Source organism: Pseudophryne corroboree, chromosome 5 (assembly GCF_028390025.1).
Source record: "Pseudophryne corroboree isolate aPseCor3 chromosome 5, aPseCor3.hap2, whole genome shotgun sequence".
In the NCBI taxonomy this organism is placed as follows: Eukaryota; Metazoa; Chordata; class Amphibia; order Anura; family Myobatrachidae; genus Pseudophryne; species Pseudophryne corroboree.
In genome coordinates, this window is record NC_086448.1 from 286,284,643 (window position 1) to 286,311,251 (window position 26,609).

Genomic DNA, 26,609 nt, shown 5'->3' on the forward strand with positions numbered 1-26,609 from the left:
TGCTGTGTGGTTTCCTGTGTCTCTATTCGTGAAATAACTTCCTGAAGAGCCGCTGGGCCCACACTGTGGTCATGTGCCGAGTCCATCGGCCTTGAACAATATGTCACAGGCTGGTCTGATTGTGTTCCCGGTAATGACCTGGGTGAGCCAGTGGAGGGTGCAGGGAGCCAGAAGTTAGGTGGCTTGAGATATGGACAAGTCATATGCTGGAGCACTCTGGAAGATTACACAGTGAGCACAGAGAATTGGCGAGACCTGAAGTAGAGGCGCGGAGTCTAACTCGCCAGGGGTTTTCGCCAGTGACCCCCACCAGGGGATATGGTCTTCGCTGCTCAGGTTCCACTGTGGAGGCTGTGAGACACTCGGGTATACAGGGATGCATATTACCGGATTATGCGGAAGTGTTTAACCATCGATAGTGAGTCCGATGGTGACGTGAAAAGGTAAGTATATCGGAGATGGTGAACTCAGGAGTACTTGGGTAGCTGAGGATATCCGGAATCTGTGAGGGGAATCCTGGACTGAGCACCTCAGACTGGTAACACACTGAGATGGAAATAGTGGAAGTCTCTGGCGGCAGGTAAGTAACCAGGAAAAGCAGGTACAGCAGGACACAGGTAAACGGATCTCTGGAGCAAGCCTGGAGCCTTGAGAGTGATACTGGAGAACTTGCAGGAGAACTGACAAGTTGTTCAAGGCAATGAGGACTCTGGGAAGCCTGCTTATATCCCCCCAGAAGGATGCTGAATGGTTGCTGCTGGCAGCAGCAGCATGCACAGAACCAGGAAGTAATTACCTGGATAACCTGTCTCATGTGACTCTGGATCATGTGACTCTGCCAGAGTCAGTGGAAATCATGCTAGTAACCACAGAAAGCACCAGTGGCTGATCTGCAGCACAGAATACACCAGCGTGCCGGTAAGTGGCGTGTGCGAACAGTGCGTGAACTGTGGTTCCTGACATTCCCCTCAAAATTCTACACACAATACCCCATAATGACAACATGAAAAAAGTTTGAGATTTTTGCAAATTTATTAAAAATAGAACTAAGAAATCACATGTACATAAGTATTCGCAGCCTTTCCTCAATACTTTGTTGATGCACCTTTGGCAGCAATTACAGCCTCAAGTCTTTTTGAATATGATGCCACAAGCTTGGCACACCTATCTTTGGACAGTTTTGCCCATTCTTCTTTGCAGCACCTCTCAAGCTCAATCAGGTTGGATGGGAAGCGTCGGTGCACAGCCATTTTCAGATCTCTCCAGAGATGTTCAATCGGATTCAAGTCTAATCTCTGGCTGGGCCACTCAAGGACATTCACAGAGTTGTCCTGAAGCCACTCATGTGATATTTTGGTTGTGTGCTTAGGGTCGTTGACCTGCTGAAAGATGATCCATCGCCCTAGTCTGAGGTCAAGAGTGCTCTGGAGCAGGTTTTTATCCAGGATGTCTCTGTACATTGCGGCATTCATCTATCCCTCTATCCTGACTAGTCTCCCAGTTCCTGCCGCTAAAAAACATCCCCACAGCATGATGCTGTCACCACCATGCTTCACTGTAGGGATGGTATTGGCCTGGTGATGAGCGGTGCCTGGTTTCCTCCAAACATTACTCCTGGCATTCACGCCAAAGAGTTCAGTCTTTGTCTCATCAGCCCAGAGAATTTTGTTGAGATGGTTGTCCTTCTGGAAGGTTCTCCTCTCTCCACAGAGGAATGCTGTAGCTTTGACAGAGTGACCATCAGGTTCTTGGTCACCTCCCTGACTAAGGCCCTTCTCCCCCGATCGCTCAGTTTAGACTGCCGGCAAGCTCTAGGAAGAATCCTGGTTTCGAACTTCTTCCATTTGCAGATGATGGAGGCCAATTTGCTCATTGGGACCTTCAAAGCAGCAGATATTTTTCTGTACCCTTCCCCAGATTTGTGCCTTAAGACAATCCTGTCTCAGAGGTCTACAGACAATTCCTTTGACTTCATGCTTGGTTTGTGTTCAGACATGAACTGTCAAGTGTGGGACCTTATATAGACAGGTGTGTGACTTTCCAAATCATGTCCAATCAACTGAATTTACCACAGGTGGACTCCAATTAAGCTGTAGTAACATCTCAAGGATGATCATTGGAAACAGGATGCACCTGAGCTCAATTTTGAGCTTCATGGCAAAGGCTGTGAATACTTATGTACCTGTGATATCTTAGTTTTTTATTTTTAATACATTTGCAAAAATATCAAAAAAACTTTTTTCACGTTGTCATTATGAGGTATTGTGTGTAGAATTTTGAGGACAAAAATGAATTTATTCCATTTTGGAATAAGGCTGTAAAATAACAAAATGTAGAAAAAGTGAAGCGTTGTGAATACTTTCCGGATGCACTGTATGTGCCAGTGGCAAAGTTGCTCATTGCAATTAATATATTTGCTATGGGCGTCTTCTCCACTACTACACTTCTGCACATTTCTCCACTGCTTCATATATGGACCAATTTAACTTTATTAGAAACATTCCAAAGCCACTTTTAATGCTATTCATGTTGCAGAGTGTAGCTAGTGTGTAGATGAATAACACAAACACGTTTGCTAACACTGCTATTTTTATGTACACTCAATGCTGATTCCAATGTATGTTTTTTTTCTTCCCTTCCCAGCTTTCACCGTTCCACCTAAGCGGAAGAAAATTAATAAAACTGAGAAACTGGCAAAAGCAATGACAAGCGTACTTGTTGATCAATTCAGAGAGATGGACACTGTAATATCCATACAGGAGGATGCATGGATCAACAGGTTTTTAGCGGCCGAGCGCCAAACGCAAGACTCAGTTGTGTTGCATCTATTGAAAATGCAGGAAGGCAAAAGTAGGGAGACACACGAGTGTCATAGGGAGTACCAACAAATGCACATGGCTTTCCTTGAATGAATGTTCAATGGGGGTAATTCCAAGTTGATCGCAGCAGGATTTTTGATAGCAATTGGGCAAAACCATGTACACTGCAGGGGAGGCAGATATAACACGTGCAGAAAGAGTTAGATTTGGGTGGGTTATTTTATTTCTGTGCAGGGTAAATACTGGCTGCTTTATTTTTACACTGCAAATTAGATTGCAGATTGAACACACCCCACCCAAATCTAACACTCTCTGCACATGTTATATCTGCCTCCCCTGCAGTGCACATAGTTTTGCCCAATTGCTAACAAAAATCCTGCTGCAATCAACTTGGAATTACCCCCAATAGTTCTAAAAATCTAACACAACTCCCAATACCCTGAACACCATTATCCCACATTCAATCCTGATCCATACTATGACCTTAGTGCACCAACCTTAGACCAGCAAAGTTCAGAGTATACTGTATTTCGCAATTGACCTTAATTGTTTATGTGGATTTTATTGGGTGGGATGGTAGGGGTGTGGTTGTGTCTACATGCATATATAAAAAAGCAGTTTTTATTTTTTATATACTGTGAACCATATACTGCAGAGATACTGTGGGTAAACTTTTGTGTACGTATACACAAAACCTTATCAGTTTGCAGGGCTTTATTTTTACATTAAAAAAAGTTTACAACCATATACATATAGAAATGCAGAAACATAGAATTTGACCGCAGATAAGAACCACTTGGCCCATCTAGTCTGCCCCTTTTTTAAATTCTTTTTAGCAATCTCAAACCCTTTTGAACATTAGTTCTTTGTAAGGATATTCATATGCCAGTCCCATGCATGTTTAAATTGCTCTACTTACTTAGTCTCTACCACCTCTGACAGGAGGCTATTCCACTTGTCCACTACCATTTCTGTGAAGCAATTTTTCCTTACATTTTCCCTGAACCTGCCTCCCTCCCTCTCTCCATTTTCAGTGTATGTCCTCGAGTTCTAATACTTCTCTTGCTTTGAAGGGGTGGCACTTGATATACCGGCTGTCGGGATCCAGGCACTCACCATACCGACGCCAGAATCCCGACTGCCAGTATACCAACAAGTTTTCTCCCTCTTGGGGTGTCCACGACACCCCTGGAAGGAAAATAAATAGCATGGCGCGCGTAGCGTGCCACATGCCCGCACGTTGTGAGCACAGCGATCCCACAAGGGGCTCTTTGTGCTCGACCTGCTGCCGGCATTCCGTTGGTCGGGATCCCAGCACCGGTATGTTGGGCGCTGGGATCCCAAGCGCCGGGGAAACATACTACACCACTTTGAAGAATGTCTCCCTGCTGTACATTGTTAAAATCCTTGGTATATTTAAAAGTTTCTATCATGTCCCCCCTTTCCCTTCTCTGCTACAAACTATACATGTTAAGATCTTTTAGTCTTTCCGGGTATGTTTTGTGATGTAGGCAATGTACCATTTTAGTTGCCCTTCTCTGTATGCTCTCTAATGTATTTATACATTATACCAGGCATGTCCAAATTGCGGCCCTCCAGCTGTTGAGAAACTACACATCCCAGCATGCCCTGACACAGCTTTAGCATTCTCTGACAGCTAAACTGTGTTAGGGCATGCTGGGATATGTAGTTTCACAACAGCTGGAGGGCCGCAGTTTGGACATGCCTGCATTATACATTATACACAGTATTCCAGATTAGGCCGTACTAATGTCCTATACAGTGGCATTATTACTTCTTTGTTTCTACTGCTGATTCCTTTCCCTATGCAACCAAGCATCTGACTTGCCTTTCTCATTGCTTTGTTGCATTGCTTTTCTGCCTTTAAGTCACTTAAAATAATGACTCCTAAATCCCTTTCCTCCTTAGTAGTTTGCATTATAGAACCTTGATGCTATATTTAGCCTTTGGGTTTTTGAGACCCAAGTGCGTGATTTTTTTCTATTTTTTTCTATTTTTTACCATAAAACTGTAGCTTCTACGTTCTTGACCATTTCTCAAGTCTACCTAGATGATCAGTTATCTTTTTTACCCCTCCTGGTGTGTTGCATACCATTGTGTCATCTGCAAAAAGGCATACTTTCCCTTCAATACCATTTTCAATGTCACCAACAAAGATATTTACGAGCACTGGTCCAAGTACAGATCCCTAGGGTACTCCACCGGTAGCATTTCCCTCCATAGAATGCACTCCATTTACTACAACTGTCTGTTTCCTATCCTGCAACCAGGTTCTTATCCATTTAACTGTTTTATAATCCAATTCCACACATTTGAGTTTATTTACCAGTCTGAGATGTGGGACAGTCTAAAATGCCTTACGTAAGTCTAGAAATGCTACATCTACAGCTTCCCTGCACCGCCCCTCCCTCCCCCCATCCACCACCATGATGTATTATTTTAGTCACAGAGTCAAAAAAGTCAATAAGATTTGTTTGGCATGATCTCCCACCAGTAAATTCATGCTGTTTTGGATCCTGTAAGTTGTTTAATTTAAGATATTCCACTACTCTTTCTTTTAATAGTTTTTCTATTACTTTCCCTATGACTGATGTGAGGCTTACTAGTCTGTAGTTACTTGCTTATTTGTTGCTTCCACTTTTGTGCAGTGGAACCACTCTTTTCCAGTCCTTTGTAATTGTACCTATATCTAGTGACTGGTAGAATAATTCTGTTAATGGTACTACCAGCACATCTTTAAGCTCTTTTAGTATCCTTGGATGTATCCCATCTGGTCCCATTGATTTATCCACTTTCAGTTTTAAAAGTTCTGTTAGGATCTTCTCCTCTGTAAATGTACTTTCATCTAGCTTATTATTATGCTTGTCCTTGCAACTTAACTGTGGCCCCTTCCCTACTTCTGTAGTGAATACTGAGCAAAAATAATTATTTAGATGATCTGCTATTGCTTTGTCTCCCTCCACCAAGTTCTCACTCTCTGTCTTCAGTCTTATTATTTCTCCATTTGATTTTCTCCTTTCACTTATATACTCAAAAAAAGTTTTCCCCCCTTTATCTACTGACTGGGACATTTTCTCCTCAGCTTGTGCCTTTGCATGCCTGATATTTTTATTATTCTCCTTCTGTCTGGCAAGATAAACCTCTTTGTTGTTATTATTTTGAGTCTGTTTGTATTTCCTAAAGGCCATCTTGTTTGCTTTCGCACTAGTTGATACTTCTTTTGTAAACCACACTGGCTTCCTTTTCCTGTTGCTTTTTCTAACCCTATTGATACAAATGTCTGTTGCCTTTAGTATTGCACTTTTTACTTTTTCCCACCTCTCCTGCACGCCTTTCAAGTTCCTCCAGTCTGCCACTGAATCACTCAAACATCTCCCCATTTTTGCAAAGTTAGCCTTCCTAAAATCGAACACCTTTGTTTTTGTGTCACAGGAGTTGAATTCTGTATTTATACTAAACCATACTGCTTGATGATCACTGGTTCCCAGATGCTCACCCACATATTAGTCTGATATCCTGTCACCATTTGTGAGTATTTAATCTAATATTGAGTCTTTGTGAGTGGGTTTTGTCACCAGTTGCTTGAGAGATGTAAGGAATTTAGAAATGTGCCACTTGTAGTTGAACTTACAAAAGACTCCTCCCAATTTACATAAGGTAGATTAAAGTCTCCCATGATTATAACTTCTCACTTTAAAGCCATTTTAGTGATATCCAGTAATAGATTTCTGTCCATATCATGCCCCTGTCCTGGTGGTCTATAGATCAATCCAGTGTGAATAATGTCCTCCTCCCTGATTTCTAGGGAGACCCAAAAGAGTCTCTTTTTTTCTTACATATTCTGTATTAAAGTAGCATTTATGCTTTTTTCACATACAATGCTACCCCTCCTCCAATTCTTCCCATTCTATCCTTCCTAAATAAATTGTATCCTGGTATAGCTATGTCCCAGTCATGATTCTCATTGCACCATGACTCTGTCATTGCCACAATATCTAGGTCATCCCTTGTCAGTATCACAATTAGCTCTGTAATGTGTTCTCCTAAGCTGATAGCATTTGCACACATAGCTTTAAGAATTGTGTTTGTACATCTGTTATTAGTAGCTATGCTCAGATAGTTCAACAAAAAATGTCTAAAAGTGTAAAATTGATATTACCTGTTTGGTGACGTTGTTCAATGTTATTTTTTTTTGGTTCTCACTAAATATATATATATTTATGTACATCATTTGAAGGTATCAAAATGTCCGTGTCATAAGTAGACCATATTAAAAGTTCAACAATTGTTTGACCATATACATATATGCTGATACTGCGTGTTTTGTTTGTATTATTTAAAATATCAAACAAAAGACATTTATTGACCATAAGATGTTGTGTCCGCTACATTTGTGCTGCTGTTGCAGCATTATCTGTATATCCAACAGGTGGGTTTCCAACATCAGGGTCCTGCACAGTCCACTGAGGAAGAAATTGGTCATTTTGTAGCTCACATATGTTGTGCAGTATACAGCATGCAGCTACAACATGGGACATGATCCTAAGGTCCACATCATTGCACCTCATCAAACAGAGCCATCGTCATTTTAAAAAGCCAAAGCATTCTCCATTGCCATCCTTGCAGAACTCAGGGTCTGCGTATATGTAATATTTTCCGGGCTCAGCTAGTGAATCTCTTCAAAAGCCAACGGCGTAAAGGGTATGCTGCATCCCCGATGAGGTGCACAGGGGTCTCCACACCATTCACAATCTTAGAATACTGTTATAAAATTATATATATATATATATATATATATATATATAACTTCCTAGCATGCAGCAGCACTCGGAGAATGACACATGGGTGGTAACAAATACTGTGTTTAATCCATTGTGTCAAACAAAAGGAATCCAACGTTTCAGGGTGCTAACACCCCTTTGTCAAGGTGAATTAACAAGAAGAAGTATATATATATATATATATATTGCACTGTATTCCAAAGTATATTTACATGGGGGACAAAATGTTATTGGAAATTATATTCAAATATTACAGCTATAATACAGGACATAATCCATGTTTGGGCACTAAGTGGACAGCAATCTACTCATTTCAGCATGTCCAGCAACAGTTTTTGTATTGGCGAATATGAAAAACGATGGCAGGATATGCTGGGATCAGGGAATTTACCATGTGGACGTAACAGTCCCCTTCCACCTACGATCCTCATGGAATGAACCAGCGCCGGGTCATTAGTGCAGGGTTTCAAGCAGGGGTCTTTCAGCTGCCCGTGCTCATACTTAACTGCAAGGACCGGAGTGAATTGTGAAAGCCTGGTGCTCTCCACCTGGCTGCTCTCCTGCTGCTTAGTGCAATCACCTACCGTGACCCAGCCACTGGCGCCAACAGCACAAAGAAGAGAGAGTGCTAGGGTGAGCACTCCACTAGGCAGGACTCCTGGGGCTTTGCAGTGATGCTCTCCCTGCTGGACAGACTGACCTGTGACCCAGCCACCATGTTCCCTGTGCCTGCTCACGCTAACAGATGGGTGGCCCTGATCCTTGTGGGGAACTGCTGGTGTAGGGATAGGATACAGTATGCCGCCCTGCACAACGCATTGAGCCGTGCTTGTATATAATGTGTGCTTTGGCAATGACACCATCACCATGTCTCACTCAGGTCAGTGTGTGTGTGCTTATGTGCAGCTCCGAGCACATGTATGTATTGCTGCCTGTAATCTGCCACCAGTCACAGCCTTGTGCATACACTACTTCTCCCTGTGTACAGACCACTGTACCAAGTCTGGATGTGCACATTACTGTAAAAACAGGGCACACTGTGAGGGGAGTCTGCCTGTCATAATGTGTAAAAGGGGACTCTACCTGCCGTAATGTGTAAAAGGGAATCTCCTTGCCACAATGTGTAAAAGGGTGCTGTACCTGCCGTACTGTGTAAAAGGGGACTCTACCTGCTGTAATATGTAAAAAGGACTCTACTTGCCGTAAATATATGCAACCACTGAGCATCCTCAAAAGCTTCCACTGTGCTCATGAAAGCTTCTCTGTGTCTGCGGTCTCTGACCCAAAATGGTCAGTCTCTCATCAGGTTCAGTCTCAGGATGGTAGCAATGCTCAATGATATGAGTCCTCTCCTCCTACGCAAATATTACCATCGAGTAGAAGTCCTCTCCAGCAAAAACTGCTCCCTCCTCATGAAACTGTACACTATGCTGCACAGTGTCAGAAGTTGCGTCATGCAATCATTGGCTGTATCAAACAGCAGTAAAGCAGAAACAGTCACAAACTCCAGGCTACACACTGGTACTCTGGCGACCATGACTACTGCAATGCTGTGAGCAGGCACCTCCCATCCCTTTTCTCCCCTATTGTGACCTCATCTTTGTGAGCCAGGAAAAGGCCATTTCTAATGACGTCTATAGGGATTCGCAGGGCTGATCCAGGTTTAGCGTAAAAAGGGGCCGTTCAAGGAAGATCCTGGGTCTGAATGTAGTGTAAATGGGGACATTTCCCCCGGTTTTGTCCTGGTGCATCCCCGGTGATACTGATAACACAATCCTGGGTGCGACTCGGGACTGCAAATGTGAAAGGGGTATTCCATCTCCCCAGGCACAAGGGTGGTCTGGGTTTACCAGACATCCTAGCTTTCTCTAACTCAGTGTTTTTTCATTATATAGGAAGCTAGCTCCTCGGTTTGGAACCCTACACACATGCACCTACTGAACTGACACTGTTCACCCATTCTCTGCGGCAGCCTTACTCCACTCCCCCCATGTCTCTTTCCTCTGCACATTCTAAACAACATACTCTTTCATGACAGTATTCTGGTGAACTATTTGCTTTTGTCTATCTAAACTGTACACATACTTTAAATATGTATCCCTTTGGGGAAACCCTTGTTTTCTCCTGGACTCGGGAACCCCCTCATCTTATAATGGCAAGTTAGGGGAATTGCAAGGATAAAAGATGTATTTGATCCTGGAGGCATTGTTTATACTGTTCCCATGTACATGATGACACTGTTGAAATCTCTAATACAACATTTTTACCCTTAGCCTTGCGCCACCCACTTTACAAGGTCTATTATATCTCAATGGTCTACACCTGATGTCATCGACCCTAGTCAATCACTGTTATCCCAGCCTGTACCCATATAAGACTTCTCTATTCTGATATGCTAACTATCCCAGTGAAGTGGGCTTGGGATAGAACTCTGCTCACTTGGAGCCATGACATCCTTGCCATCGCCTCCCCTAATGTTTTATTGAAACACTATGACCAGTTTTGCGGTATATTTGCTGTGCATGGCTGCAAGAGGTACATGTAAAAACAGTTATTAGAGTGTACGTTTCTCAATCCCAACGTCGGCATATGGTGAAAGAGGAGATAGGCTATTTCTATAAATGTAAGCGCCCCAATGCCACTTTTATTTCACAAATTCTGGGTATGTGCTAAAATAAGAAAATTATGGGATAAAGTCATGGACTATAGGAACTCCGTTTGTGTTTAACAAAAGACCCCCTAGCACTCATATGTGCTAACTTTTGTAATTGGGATCTGGGCTCTGAGGGAAAAACAAAGATTCCCTTTCTGACTGTTCTTGTTATGGCGGCCGAAAAAGTTATTTTATGTAATCGGTTGTCTTCTACACCCTCTTTTCTAGGATCAGTTAAATCTCTTCTATTACAAATGTTATACTTTGATAGGCAAGCTTTCTGCTCTTGAAACTGGAGTTGCCCGTATCTATAAAAAAATGGGGTGTTTATATTAAATCACTGGACCCCTCCACACAGCACCAAATCATGAAACTTTTTGAGACTACCTTTGGTATCTGTATAGACAATTATCATGATATCTAATATGTAAACCAACTTAGAGATATCTCTTGTGTAATCATCACTTTTTTAGTAAGTTATTTGGGAAAACCAATGACTCTGGGCTATGTGTCTGTAGGTGTATTGTCTTTTTTTTTTTCTTTATAAAATTTTAAATTATAACAACTGAAATCACATGAGAGAAGGCTGCACATGTGAATGGCAGCTTAAACTGACCATGTTAAATATGTGCTTATAAGAATATTTAACTTTGTACAGTGGTCTGTGTAAAAGGGATCACAGTACTCTGAAGAGCTGCAGGGGCTTCTTGACATCCACAATAAAAGTAACCCAGCATATCTGGTGACTCCAAAGCACGCTATGCCTCTAGTGACTTAACAGGTTCATTATACTGAAGTTGTTATGGATATGCAATGGATTTCCCCCAATTACTGCTCCAAAGTTTCCATCCCTTTCAGAGAGACATTCTGCAGTATAAAAATTAAATCAGAATTTGTGAATCCCTAGTAAATAGCGCACCGTAAGCAAGCCACACAATGATTCACCACAAATGAAACTCACCTAAAGTTCAAACCACAAAACTGATCTATAAAAATCATGGGACTCAAAATGACAGGCGCTTAAACAATATCAAACATAAATCCCACAATACGTTCCTGATTCTACTGATGATCAGGAACTCCACATGGTGGCTTCTGGGACCTTCTCTTTTCTTTTAGTAGTGCTCTTCTCCCAGGATGATGTTGACATGCAGAAAAAAATAATGTATATATGTGTAATAAAGTCTTTACAAACAGTGTTGAATCTTTCTTAATGAATGGTGTATATGACAAAAATTTCTCGAAGGAAAATGAAGAGAGAAAAAGCTTCATCCACCAGATTCCATACGGTAAATTGTATATATAAAGGTATCTTTCAATCCACACAACAATTAAAAGAACGTCAAACAATGGACCCTCTTTGGGAGAAAGGTAAGCGTACCCCACTCACACAACAAGCAGTCGGGTTAGAACACATCAAGGTTTCTTTTTTGTAGGTACACTCAGGGAAACGTTCTAGTATGTAGATATGAAGCGTACCCTACTCACGGGGAAAATGATCGTATTCAAGCATATCTGGGTTTCTTTCAGAGGCTTGATGAGTGTGTTGACACCCTTTTTCCACTCCCGTGTATGTATTTTTTCAGGACAGCAGAAGCAAAATTCCAGCCACGAAGATCCATATAAAAAATATTTTATTTATTAAAAAAAAAACCACAACACTTGGGGTATAGCATAAAACACACTTAGAAATACACCAAGGGGTATATTTACTAAGATTCGTATTTGTGTCGATTTGGTGGGAGATGAATCACGATTGACATCGAATGTGTGAATTTGCAACTTTTTTGAATTTGTTACGCCTCATTTACTATGGTGTCATATTGTGATTTTTCGTTTTTTTTCGATGTCGATGTCATTCGTAAATTTTTCAAGGTATAATGCGGCCCACTGGTATATTGCAGCCGTGTTTTTTGTTTGTTTTTACGAATTCGTAATTTAAATATGTCGGCAGTGTTTTTCAGTTCCCGCCCGCGTTTTTTTTCCTGACTTTCGATTTTGTCACTCGTCCGTGATTGGTTGGTTTTGTGATGGAGGAATGTCTGTGCTCATTACTATAAAACCGCCCCAAACCGACCGAACCTCGTGGGTTTAGCTGCAAGAGGTACATGTAAAAACAGTTATTAGAGTGTACGTTTCTCAATCCCAACGTCGGCATCTTGTTTTAGTGGAGAGGTGAGAGGAAGTGGTGTTTGGTGTAGGAGAGTTGTTTGGAGTTTTTGGTGGATTTGTGGTGTATTTTTGCGATTGCTGAGTGCTGTACTGTGTGTGTAAGTAGTCTTGTCATACTTGTGTAGTTTATTTAAAGTTTGTGACATTTTTTGAGTTTGTATTTTTATTTTCAGTCTATTGTCATTGTTTGTGTGTGTGTGTGTGTGTGTGTGTGTGTGTGTTTGGTGTGTGGTGTGTAGTGGTATTGGAGGAGTGTGTTTTATTATTTCTCAGTGTTCTTTGTTGTTTGTCAGTAATATGTCCCAGTCAGAGGTGAGCGAGGTGGCGGAGGTGAGTGAGATGGGGGAGGTGAGTGAGGTGGAGGAAGTGAGTGAGGTGGAGGAGGTGAGTGAGAGGGAGGAGGTTAGTGAGGTGGAGGAGGTTAGTGAGGTTGAGGAGGAGGGTGAGGTTGCTGCTGCGGCCTTGAGTGAGAGTGACAGTGATGGTGCTGTGGCTCCGCAGCTACGCACCACTACAAAGACGGGTCGCAATGTGAAGTTCAGCTATGCAGAGAATGTTGCATTGGTGAGGGAGCTGATGCGCCATCATCGTCAGCTGTTTGGCCATGATGCGGCCAAGGTTCCTTCACACAGGAAAAATGTTCTATCGGCGAAGGTAGTAGCAGCAGTTAACAGTGAGGGTGTGGTGAGGAGAACCGAGGACACGTGTCGCAAGAGATTCTACGACATCAAGCGCCGTGTCAAGGCTAAGGAGGCCAAGGCCAAGGAGGCAAAGTCAGCCAGACAAACAGGGGGTGGCCATCCCTTTACAGCGTCGTATCGTGAGTGGGAGGAGCCTGTGCGGTCCCTTATTACGCCAGAAGTGGTTGGTGCGACTAATGTCCGGGATTCGGATCGTCCGAGGCAGGATGGTGAGTTATGTATTGTGTATTTGTTGTGAGTTTACATATGTGCTTTGGCCTTAGTTGTGTGAAATGTATTGTAGATAACTGTGTATTTAATTAATGAAAGGGTGTAAATTATTGTGTGATGTGTATTTTTTAGGAATTACTTATGTTTTGTACCTTTGTATTGTGAATTTAGAAGTTTACCTGGCCCTTTTGCATCCTCAATTTATCCTGTTCTGGTTTGGTATATTTGTGGATGTGTCTTATATGCTGTTTTTTTTTATGGGTCTTTTAATTAAGTGTGAGTAACGTGTTTTCATGAATGTTTAGTCCATTTTTTTTGTTTAATGGTTAATGGATGTTGGTGTTGATAGGCCTTTGTGTGCAAGATGTTTTTATTGGTGCTGCAACATTATTGTTAATGTAATGTTTGATCATTTGTTGGTATTGTTAGTTAGTTTTCACATAACTAATGTATTCTGTTACAGAAGAATATTCTAAGGGGTATATGCAATTGCGGTCGAATTGCCGCAAATGTCGAAAAACAGGGCATTTTCGACAAAAAAAACCTGTCGAATTGGATTCGACAATGCAATGCAGTACTTTTCGACAAAAAACCTGCCGTTTCAGATTCGACTTTTTGCAATTTGACATTTCTCAAATTCGACATGTCTACAATGGTAAAAATGTGGCTTTTCGACAAAAGTATATTCAATTGAAGAATGTCGATTCGACAATAGTGCTTTTCGACAGTCTTTTCGTCAATTTCATTCCGCCTCATTTTGCTGTCGTGATCTAATAATTTTTTTTAAAAACATGGTTTTTTTTTGTGTTTTTTGATTGCTAATAGCATATCTATTTATATTAGAAGGGATTATCTACTTGGTTTGTCTATTTAGGAGCCACAAGTATTATTTAATAGATTTTTTTAAAAGAATATTCTTTTTTTTTTTTTTACTGACTAAAAAAAATAGGAGAGATCAGTGCATGTTTTTCAGTGGGAAGGGGTGGGAACGGGTTAAAATTCCTGAAAAAAATTACGTGGGGTCCCCCCTCCTAAGCATAACCAGCCTCAGGCTCTTTGAGCCGGTCCTGGTTGTAAAAATACGGGGGGAAAAATGACAGGGGATCCTCCATATTTTAACAACCAGCACCGGGCTCTGCGTCCGGTCCTGGTGCCAAAAATATGGGGGACAAAACACGTAGGGGTCCCCCGTATTTTTAACACCAGCACCGGGCTCCACTAGCTAGAGAGATAATGCCACAGCCGGGGGACACTTTTATACCGGTCCCTGCGGCCATGGCATTAAATCCCCAACTAGCCACCCCGAGGCTGCCCCCCCATCCAAGGGCGGCGGATGGCAGGATAGTCCCCCGTATTTTTGGCACCAGGACTGGACGCAGAGCCCGGTGCTGGTTGTTAAAATACGGGGGATCCCCTGTCATTTTCCCCCCCATATTTTTACAACCAGGACCGGCTCAAAGAGCCCGAGGCTGGTTATGCTTAGGAGGGGGGACCCCACGCAATTTTTTTCAGGGTTTTTTGAACACTCTGTTCCGTCCATGAAGTCGAATCCAGGACGCACACTATCGTCAATTGGTCCGTTTTTCAACAGCGGGACTGTCTAATCCATTTTTTATTGAATATGTCGAATTCGGGTCCCGGCGGCCAGGATTCGACTGTCGAATTGTGTCGAATCCAAAAACGGTCGAATTCCAGCCGGAATTCAACCGCAATTGCATATACCCCTTAGTATTAAATCATCCATGGTTGGATATTTTTTTATTTAATATTGTTCAATAAACACCTTGGTGTATGGATTTGTTGGGTTTATTGGTTCATAATTATACTATACACACACAATGAAGTCACCCAGAAAAGCATTCAAAAAGTCTGTTACTTTTATCATAATGTTCTTCATATGTCCACATCACAAAATGTTAATGTTTACAAATATGTACTGAGAATATAATGTACATAAACACAATCTTTATATTTTAACAGTACGAAAGAAAGCCAGCACAGCCAGGACACAAACCACACTGCCTAGAGCTGCGGATGCTGGCGATGCAGGTAAAAGTTAATTAGAGACACATATTCTGCGAACACAAAGAAAAACAGAATAATAATGTTTTTTTTAAACCATAGGAACTTCCTCATCGCACCACACTCCACAAAGACATCCTTCACAGGGGTCTGCCAGTCGCCAGAAGACGGGAAGCAAGAGACGGCGTCTTGATGTGGCAACGACACCCGCATCATCTCCACCACAACGACACATCTCCACTGTGACGGCTCAGCCACCAGAAGCCATTTTGGCCAGCCCACAATCTGAGGAACCACAATCCCCTCAGGTGTCTGGTGAGTAAACACAAAATATTACATTACATTCAGTGGCGTAAGTTCGCCACAGTCGCCCGGAGGCAAGATAAATATTGGTGCCCCCCTATTTCCTATATTAAGATAAATATATGTATGTATGTGTGCGTGTGTATATATGTGTGTGTGTGTGTGTATATGGAATGTTCTGAAAAAAATGTATATACTGTATTTATACATTTAATTGTCTTTTATTTTAAATCACACATTTCTTAGCAGTCATACCCGGGATTAGAACCCATGACCTGTTACACTAACAGCAGACACTTTACTGATGGAGTTATTTGCTCCTGTACAGGAAGCATGAGAATTCTAACTATATGAAGTTACGTGTAATTGTCAGAGAAGTATCTTCATATAGTTAAAATTCTCATATTTCATATACAGGAGCAAATAGCTCCATCAGTAAGGTGTCAGCTTCCAGTGTAATAGGTTGTGGTTTCTAATCCTGGGTGTAAAATGTGTATATTCAGTATAATAAAGAGGGTGTGATTTGTAAGGTGCAGGGACCAGTGAGGAAGTCGGCCATTGAAAAGATAGTGGCAGCTATCAATTAACTTAATTCAATGGTGTCACAGAATGGGAGGAGAGGTGCCCCCTTCAGAGCAGGAGCCCGGCGGCAGATGACTTTGTTGCCTCCCAGAGTTCTGACTCTGATTACATTACATACTTACACAGTGTTTTAGCACACAAAATACACATGACAAAAAGCACACACATCCTTGTACTAATCCACACCAGCAAGCACATGGTTTGCATAATGTAGTGGTTCACCTTACAATATGCGCTAAATAGGTGTGCACACTTCTGCCAAGCAGTATTTTTTTAAGATGATAATTTTTTAAGAAACACAAATGTTTAGTGGCCAAGACTGACATCCTTTAACAATGGCTGAGTGTATTAATCTACTCATTTAATGTATTGTGATCGTTATCCCAAACAAAATTTAAACCCTAATATATCAGTTTTTTATAATAATATTTCTCCGTGTTTGCCCAGTAAGTTAGCTCTTAGTCCAACATTTACAATAATAATTGTTGTAATGAGTAGGTTAGATAAGAAGCAACATATTTTGTTTAAACATTTAGGCAAATGATTATTGCTGCCCACACTCTTTTTGTAATGTTCAACATGCATATTAATAAGTCATGCATGTTTCCGTAAAGCTGTAACCACCCAGAAGACCAACACTTGCTCTATTGTTGTTGTCTTCAACCTCATACAGATGCAGACATCATGCCCCAGGACAGAGCCGGATATAGGGGGGGTACCCGGGGGTATGTACCCCAGGCCCCCCTTTTTAAAAGGGCCTCCCGTGGCCTGCAACCCACCACAGATCGGATCGATCTGCGGTGCTGTGCTTCCGGCTCCCCCTGCACTGCAAGACACTTGTGCAGCCGCGGCCGCGCCACAAGCAGGGCGGGCAGCCTTGCGACGGCTCTCCCGGCTCCTGGCTCCCATCTGCATTCATTATTAAAATTCATTATTAAAATAACAGCGCAGGCGACGCACGCCATGTAGGGCAGCCGGGTTGGGTTGTATTAAGGAAGGACAGCTGAACGACGGCTCAGCTGTCCAATAATCTGTAAAGAAGCAGCCTGCGGCTCAGTCATTGGCTGGGCGCGCAGGCTGCAGTAAAGGAGGATGGCTTCTCGAGTGAGGGGGTTTGTGTGGAGCCAGTGCCCAGCTGCTTGGAGGAGAGAGAGAGAGAGAGAGAGAGGAACTCCCGCTCTCCTATTATATCAATGTGACAGCAGCCTGCTAACAAAGTAACAGTAAGGCTGGCTGTACTGTTTTTTTTTAAGTTTAGGTTCTGTGTTATACTGTATATATGCATACATACTCGTGAACCGTGGGAAGTACGTGCTGGAGTGCCCTCCTCGTGGGGTTAGCTGTCCACCATGCAAGGTAGACGGTAATTCAGGCGGCACTCACCAGACTCCAAATGAAGCTTGACCCCGAGGACGGAGGTTATCCTCCGAAACATGTTGGTCAGATGTCAATAAAAATGACACTTATTTAAATACATCATTTGGAGTCTGGTGAGTGCCTCCTGAATTACCCTATACCCTATATATATAAACATGTTCGTATATATATATATATATATATATATATATATACTGTATATCTGTATATGTATGTGTATATATATATATATGTATATATATATGTATATCACAAGCGAAGAGTGGCACTCTCAGGACTTCAATCAATTAAAGAAGGACACGGCGGTCACAAGCTTGGTCTAATCATGATTAGACCAAGCTTGTGACCGCCGTGTCCTTCTTTAATTGATTGAAGTCCTGAGAGTGCCACTCTTCGCTTGTGATTTATATGGTCCATTGATCATTTGTGGAGGCACCTGGGCAGCTGTGTTGTGTTTATGAGAGTGCCGGTCCCTACACTATTCTCTCTCTCTATATATATATATATATATATATGTGTATGTATATATATATATATATATATATATATATACACTGCTCAAAAAAATAAAGGGAACACTTAAACAACACAATGTAACTCCAAGTCAATCACACTTCTGTGAAATCAAACTGTCCACTTAGGAAGCAACACTGATTGACAATCAATTTCACATGCTGTTGTGCAAATGGAATAGACAACAGGTAGAAATTAAAGGCAATTAGCAAGACACCCCCAATAAAGGAGTTGTTCTGCAGGTGGTGACCACAGACCACTTCTCAGCTCCTATGCTTTCTGGCTGATGTTTTGGTCACTTTTGAAAGTTGGCAGTGCTTTCACTCTAGTGGTAACATGAGACGGAGTCTACAACCCACACAAGTGGCTCAGGTAGTGCAGCTCATCCAGGATGGCACATCAATGCGAGCTGTGGCAAGAAAGTTTGCTGTGTCTGTCAGCATAGTGTCCAGAGCATGGAGGCGCTACCAGGAGACAGGCCAGTACATCAAGAGATGTGGAGGAGGCCGTAGGAGGGAAACAACTCAGCAGCAGAACTGCTACCTACACCTTTGTGCAAGGAGGAACACTGCCAGAGCCCTGCAAAATGACCTCCAGCAAGCCACAAATGCGCATGTGTCTACTCAAACGATCAGAAACAGACTCCATGAGGGTGGTAGTAGGGCCCGATGTCCACAGGTGGGGGTTCTGCTTACAGCCCAACACTGTGCAGGACGTTTGGCATGTGCTCTTCACAGATGAAAGCAGGTTCTCACTGAGCACATGTGACAGACATGACAGAGTCTGGAGACGCCAAGGAGAACGTTCTGCTGCCTGCAACATCCTCCAGCATGACCGGTTTGGCAGTGCGTCAGTAATGGTGTGGGGTGGCATTTCTTTGGGGGGCCGCACAGCCCTCCATGTGCTTGCTAGAGGTAGCCTGACTGCCATTAGGTACCTAGATGAGATCCTCAGACCCCTTGTGAGACCATGTGCTGGTGCGGTTGGCCCTGGGTTCCTCCTAATTCAAGACAATGCTAGACCTCATGTGGCTGGAGTGTGTCAGCAGTTCCTGCAAGACGAAGGCATTGATGCTATGGACTGGCCCGCCCGTTCCCCAGACCTGAACCCAATTGAGCACAACTGGGACATCATGTCTCGCTCCATATACCAACGCCACGTTGCACCACAGACTGTCCAGGAGTTGGCGGATGCTTTAGTCCAGGTCTGGGAGGAGACCCCTCAGAGACCATCCGCCACCTCATCAGGAGCATGCCCAGGCGTTGTAGGGAGGTCATACAGGCACGTGGAGGCCACACACACTACTGAGCCTCATTTTGACTTGTTTTAAGGACATTACATCAAAGTTGGATCAGCCTGTAGTGTGTTTTTCCACTTTAATTTTGAGTGTGACTCCAAATCCAGACCTCCATGGGTTAATAAATTTGATTTCCATTGATCATTTTTGTGTGATTCTGTTGTCAGCACATTCAACTATATAAAGAACAAAGTATTTAATAAGAATATTTCATTCATTCAGATCTAGGATGTGTTGTTTAAGTGTTCCCTTTATTTTTCCGAGCAGTGTATATATATATATATATATATATATATATATATATATATATATAAAATATATTGGATGCAGTAAGCCGGCACTCCTTGTCTATAGGTGTATCTTGCGTCGGTGCCCTCCCATTTACCGGTCCCCGAGGGTGGCCGAAAATTCATACAGTGTCCATAGGGCGGCACTCATACGTCTTGTAAATCAGACAAAGGATCCCTTTTTTAGGTCAACGGTAATCCTTTGTCTGATTTACAAGACATATGAGTGCCACCCGATGGACACTATATATATATATATATATATTTATTTCTATCTATCTATCTATCTATCTATCTATCTATCTATCTATCTATCTATATTTATATATATCACAGACGGTGTGATGGTTAGCATTACTGCCTCGCAGCACTGAGGTCACCATGGCTCTAACTGTGTGGAGTTTGTGTATTCTCCCCGTACGTACGTGGGTTTCCTCTGGGTACTCCAGTTTCCTCCCACAATCCAAAAATATACTGGTAGGTTAATTGGCTCCCAACAAAATTATCCCTAGTGTGAATGTGTGTGCGTGTACATGTGGTAGGGAATATAGATTGTAAGCTCCACTGGGGCAGGGACTGATCTGAATGGCCAAATTTTCTCTGTAAATCGCTGCGGAATATATATATATATATATATATATATATATATATATATGAAACTAGTGAAGATAAGGGCGCCTATTTAGTGTTTCTTTAAAGAATTGATATGAAGTGAATCAAGTGATAATGTATGGACATCACTTATCTGGTATATACACTTTCTTCGGTCTCATGACCAGTGCACATATGTAAAAAGAAATAAAACAGAAATATCATAGCGCGTACATTTTTAAAGCATATTTCACCATACAAAATAGAAGTAGTTGTATCTAAAAAACCTCCTAAGGATAAGCAAATCCTCAATGTTAAAAATCCACCAGCGGGGATTATTGGGGTTTTTCACAAAATTTTAATACAACATATAACATAGAAGGTATAAAATAGTAAAAATGCAAGCGTACAGAAGATAACAAGATTCGAGCTTATCAATCTGTATGTACAATCAGGTACATCCTGTTTTCCATAAAAATCCAATATTGGTAAAAATGCAAACGTACAGGAAATCTGAGTTAAAAAAGCTTATCTGTCCATAAGGAGGTCTCAGGTACAGCAGTCCCAACGCGTTTCGTCAGCAGTATGACTTCATCATGGGGATATATATATTTATTATCTGTCTATCCAAAATCAGGCACTCACCTGAAAGTAATACAATGGGCCAGGGTGCTGTACCAAAGCAAAGAATAGTACCTACAAAAACAGGAGGGTGGCACTTTAGACCAGCGGCCATCATTTCAGTGTTATTTTTTAAATAAAACTGAAATGACGGGCACTGGTTCCAGAAGCGCTTAATTTACAGATAAATGCTAAAGTGCCAGCCTCCTGTATATACTGTATGTGTGTGTGTGTGTGTATATATGTTGTGACAAGAACACTGGAATAGTGTTTGAGGGCAGGTATGTTTATCCCAGGTTCTTGTCTTACATGTATTAGGAAAATGTTTTGTTTTGTCAGAACCTTTTCAGTTTATTGGAAAAGCTGGATAAGGGCCCTGAAAGAGGGATAGGGCAAGTTCCAGATATTGGGCCCAGTTTGGGTCTTTGTCCTCACAGAGGGCTAATCAGGGTTTCAGCTGTATAAGTGTGTTATAGGGCTGCTAGCCTGATTAGTGTGTGCAGACTGCCTGGGAAGACTGCAGGATCTCTGTGAGAGAAATACGCTTCCTTACACAAGTGAGCCAAACAGTGTTGGTTGGAAAACTCTGTGTTTTTGTTTAGACACAGTTAAGAATGTCTTATGTTTTAGTTAGTGCCGGACAGGCAAGGTATTTTCTTTTGATGTTTGTTTTGTTTTCTGTTTAATAAAACTGGTCGTGGCCAGTTGCACCACACACTGGACTTGTGTGATTCCTCAGCTGCTGCATAGCTGCCATTTACCCCATGAAACGGCACCTTGTTCCCTTACAGTGTTACAATATATATATATATATATATATGTCATGCGGCCGCCGTACTTACCTCTCCGGGGGCGCTGGATCTCCGCGCGGCTGTCCTTGCTGGCGATCTCCGGCTCCCGGCGCTCCGTCCAGCGCTCATAGTGTGGACGTCGCAGGTGCAGGTGACGTCATCAAGCACTCCCCAATCAGACGCTGGCGGGAAGTTCAAATTCAGACGCCGGGCAGAGCTCCGGCGCCTGAGTATCATCTATTCTGCTACAGAAGTTGTGATCTCCAGAGCTCCCGTATTCCTGTGGTTTCCAGCCTTCCGAGACGGACTTCAGCGCCTCCAAGCACCTCAGCGCCCAGCACCTCAGTGCCTCCAAGCGCCTCCAAGCACCTCAGCGCCTCCAAGCACCTCAGTGCCTCCAAGTGCCTCAGTGCCTCCAAGCGCCTCAGCGCCTCCAAGTGCCTCAGTGCCTCCAAGCACTTCAGCGCCTCCAAGCACCTCAGTGCCTCCAAGCGCCTCAGTGCCTCCAAGCACCTCAGTGCCTCCAAGCACTTCAGCGCCTACAAGCGCCTCAGTGCCTCCAAGCGCCTCAGCGCCTACAAGCACCTCAGTGCCTCCAAGCACCCAGTGCCCTTTAGCGCAGTTTGTGCCTCCAGCATCCGGTACTCTTCACTGATTCATCAGCGCCTTTTCAAGTTCTGTCTTTCAAGAGACCTACAGCATCCACACGTGTCTCCTGTCTGCCGACCTAATCTTGCATGAGGAAAACTTACATTCGGCCATCTCTGCTGCGGCCCAGTTGCGGTTCCTCTTCCCGGTCACCGGAAGAAACCCCGAGTCCACAACACTCCCAAACCAGGTCAGTGATTATATATATATATATACACACACGCACACATTTATACGATATAATATATATGCATGTATATTAATTAGTATTTATTAGTCATATATATCATTGTTATCGTGTGTATGTGTATGTACAGCAGTACTCATATGCTCATATGCAGGGACGTAGCCAGAACTTTGGGGGTCATTCAGACCTGATCGCACGCTAGCTTTTTTTGCAGCGCTGTGATCAGGTCACTACTGCACATGCGTATGCACCGCAATGCGCAGGCGCGTCGTACGGGTACAAAGCGGATCGTTGCTGTGCAATCGGTTTTATGAAGATTCCATTCGCACAACCGATCGCAAGGAGATTGACAGGAAGAAGGCGTTTGTGGGTGGCAACTGACCGTTATCTAGGAGTGTTTGGAAAAACGGAGGCGTGTCCAAGCGTTTGCAGGGCGGGTGTCTGACGACAATTCCGGTCCTGGACAGACTGAAGTGATCGCAGCGGCTGAGTAAGTCCTGGGCAACTCAGAAACTGCACAAACTGTTTTTGTACCGCTCGACTGCACATGCGATTACACACTTGCACAGCTAAAATACACTCCCAGTGGGCGGCGACTATGTGAACGCAGGACTGCAAAAAACAGCTAGCGAGCGATCAGGTCTGAATTACCCCCTTTGTGCGCCCAATATCAGCATTTTGAAAGGGTCCCTGTCCCAATGCTTTAGAGACAGTTGGTAATATTATGCCTTAGTTAATTTTATGCCCCATAGTTTATTTTATGAACCATAGCAGTGCCCTTATTACATTATGTCTTATTGTAGTACTGCCAGTACACATTATGCCACGCAGTACCTCCAATTCATATTATGACATACAGTGTCCCCAGTTCATATTATGCCACATTACAGTGCCCCCTTACCTTTATAACTTCCACTACATACACCTCTTACTGAAAACGGAATGTGAAACCATCTTAAGGCCCCCCTGCCTTAAGTACCCCGGGCCCCCCAAAGCCTTAATCCAGCTCTGCCCCAGGATCCCCAGCACGAAACACACTTGCAGCAAACATTCACACTCCACCTGCAAGCAATTGATAATAACCAATCAACCACGCCGGCTGACATAACTCCACCCCCCCAAACATCCCCCACCCCCCAATTGAGCCCAACACCACCCCAGCCACAAATTGACCAAACGTTTTGGGACAGTTGGGCCACACAACAGGCACAAAACCATGCCTGTCTGTGTACACACAGCCAATATCTGGCCAGTCTACCCCATCATCTACCTAGACTCAGTAGAAACACAAGCAGACTGAATGTGCAACTTGGCAGAGTGGCCAATACTATGGAGAAGATGAGAGCAGACAACAGCCGACTTATAGATAGTTTTCAGCTCATAATGGATGAGCAACACCGCCATCAACAAGCCCTCATTCAAATCATACAAAACAATCAGCTAATCACCGTAAGCCTGTCCCGCATCATCGCCAACAACACAGCTGCAACAATACAACTTACAGCAAGCCTGAACAACCTTAGCCAAAACATTAATTTGTTGGCATCACAGCAACAAGGATCAAGCTCAGGGACAACCACACCTAGCCAGACCCCAGTTACCTGCCCAGTTCAAAGATCCAGCAGAACACGGTCCAATGTTCCATCCCAAACCTCTGCAGCCAGCAAACAACCCCCTAAGAAATGAGCAACCCTGCAGCTGTATATACACTATTCCCCACCATATGACAACAATATTGAATTTTGGGACACACCAAAAAAGTGTTTAAGGTAATAAATTTCTAAATCGCTATATGTGCAATGTTTACTTTGTTATTGACTGTCAGTGTAACACGAAAATGGTAATGACTAACTTTACACAACATGCCTAACATTAAGCACTACAGCATCACATACAGAATTCAGTACTACATATTGTTTAGGAGTGCTGTTAGCCAATGTGGGCTAAGCAAAATGGCACACATTAATCAATGTCCATTATGTAAGGCTCAGTAGCATACACAAATTGAAACATAGCTTACGAAGAAACACAACACAAACACAACCAAAACAACAAACAAGTGATAGTTTGTTACGGCATACTTAACTCAAAATTATCATAGTGGGAAATATTCACATCACAAGATACCAATGTTTTTTATTTAGAGTTTACATTTTTTTTTTACAAAATATGCATTTGTAAAGGTAACTGCTACACAACAGATAGACAAAAACACAAATATAGTACATACACTACAATCAGATAAGCATATTTGTAGTGAGCAAGAGCTACATTTATATTGTAATGACATTTGATTCCGTAATTGTTTATATTCAAAATACACACAAAAAACACTTACCGCAAAAAATGACGCAGGATCAGTTCTTGCCTTACCTGCCTCCCTACATCTGTACTGACACTGTCGCCAGATGTTTCTAACTCCTCTACTTGCTGACTGTTTTCTTCATCACCAACATCCTCCTCCTCCTCCTCCTCATGTGCCAGATGTTGCTGCAAACACATGTTATGAAGAAAACAGCAGCAGAACACAATCCTAGTCCCCTTTGAGGGACTATACAACAAAAGCCCTGCAGACTTATCCAGACACCGAAACCTAGATTTCAGTACACCAAAACATCTTTCTATCACATTCCGCTTGGACTTATGTGCATTATTGTAATTGTGTTTAGCAGGGAAATCAGGTTGGGACAATGGAGTAAGAAGCCAAGAGAAGCAGCCATATCCCCCATCACCTGAAAGACAGATATAGCCAACATTAGGAAATCAGGTTTAGCCAACAAACTGTAAACATAATGACCATGTTGAGGTTAACACACATACACACAAAAAATATGGTACTTACTTAGCAACCATCCATCGGGCATTTGTCCGGCCTCAAATTTATCAAAGAGGGATGACTGACTGAGGATGAAGGAGTCATGGCAGCCGCCAGGGTAACCCGCAACAACACTCATAATTTTAAGATTTGCATCACAAACCACCTGGACATTACTGGAGTGGTCCAGATGTCTATTGGTATAAATATATTGCCTGCCCCTAGGTGGTCTCAGCTCAACGTGTGTGCAATCTATGGCACCTAGCACATTGGGCATGCCAGCAAGCTCATAGAAAGCTACCCTGACTGCATGCCACTGCGACTCCTGGGTAGGGAAGCAGATGCTGTGAGATACCAATTACATCGCCAGTCACAGCCTGAAAGCTGCCAGTAGCCATAAAGTGCAACACAGCCAGGAGTTTGTGCAGGCCTGAGACAGAGCGAGAGCATGCTGTCTCAGGGTCTAGGTCCAGTTTTACAAGGTCATACAGATGGAAAATGTTGTTTCTATTTAGCCAGAACATCTGTATGACCAGGTCCTCGGCCAATGCGTTTAAGTTTAAACGCCCCCTAAAAAAATGAGGCCTACGCAGCCTCCGCGGCACCTGTACAACCTGCTGACCATGTTCAGTTTCCTGGCCCTGGTTTCTGCTAGCCTGATGGAGCAGTCTCAGAAATCCCACAGCATACAAAAAAATCAGTACTACACACAGCAGCAGCCATTTCAGAGTGAGAGATTTGTAAAATGTGCTTGGGTCCCTTTTAAAGGGCCAAAAATGCAGGTGTGATTAATGTCAAATTTGAAACACATGTAAACATGCTTCTCAAAAGCAGGTCTATTTTTTTCCCGGGTTTTTTCCCGGTTCGCTTTTTTTCACGGCCGCATATGCACTTTCACGGTAGAGATTACAAATACCAATGATTAGTAAATTACCAAGTCCTATACCTAAACAGCCGCGTTTGACCGATGTTGTAATCATTCGTATTTGTGAAGTTGTGTCGCAAAAAAAATACGAATGCCCTCATCACTGCCGAGATTTGTGTTTAGTAAATTCCCGAGATGACACTTTGAAGAAAAATCACCAACTCGGTCAAAATCGGGACTTTAGTAAATATACCCCCAAGTCCGCAAGATGGTACTGCTGCAGGACTTAATGAACTCGTAAAATGTATCCAAAATAACCAAAAAATTATAAAAAAGTACAGTTCATACCTCAA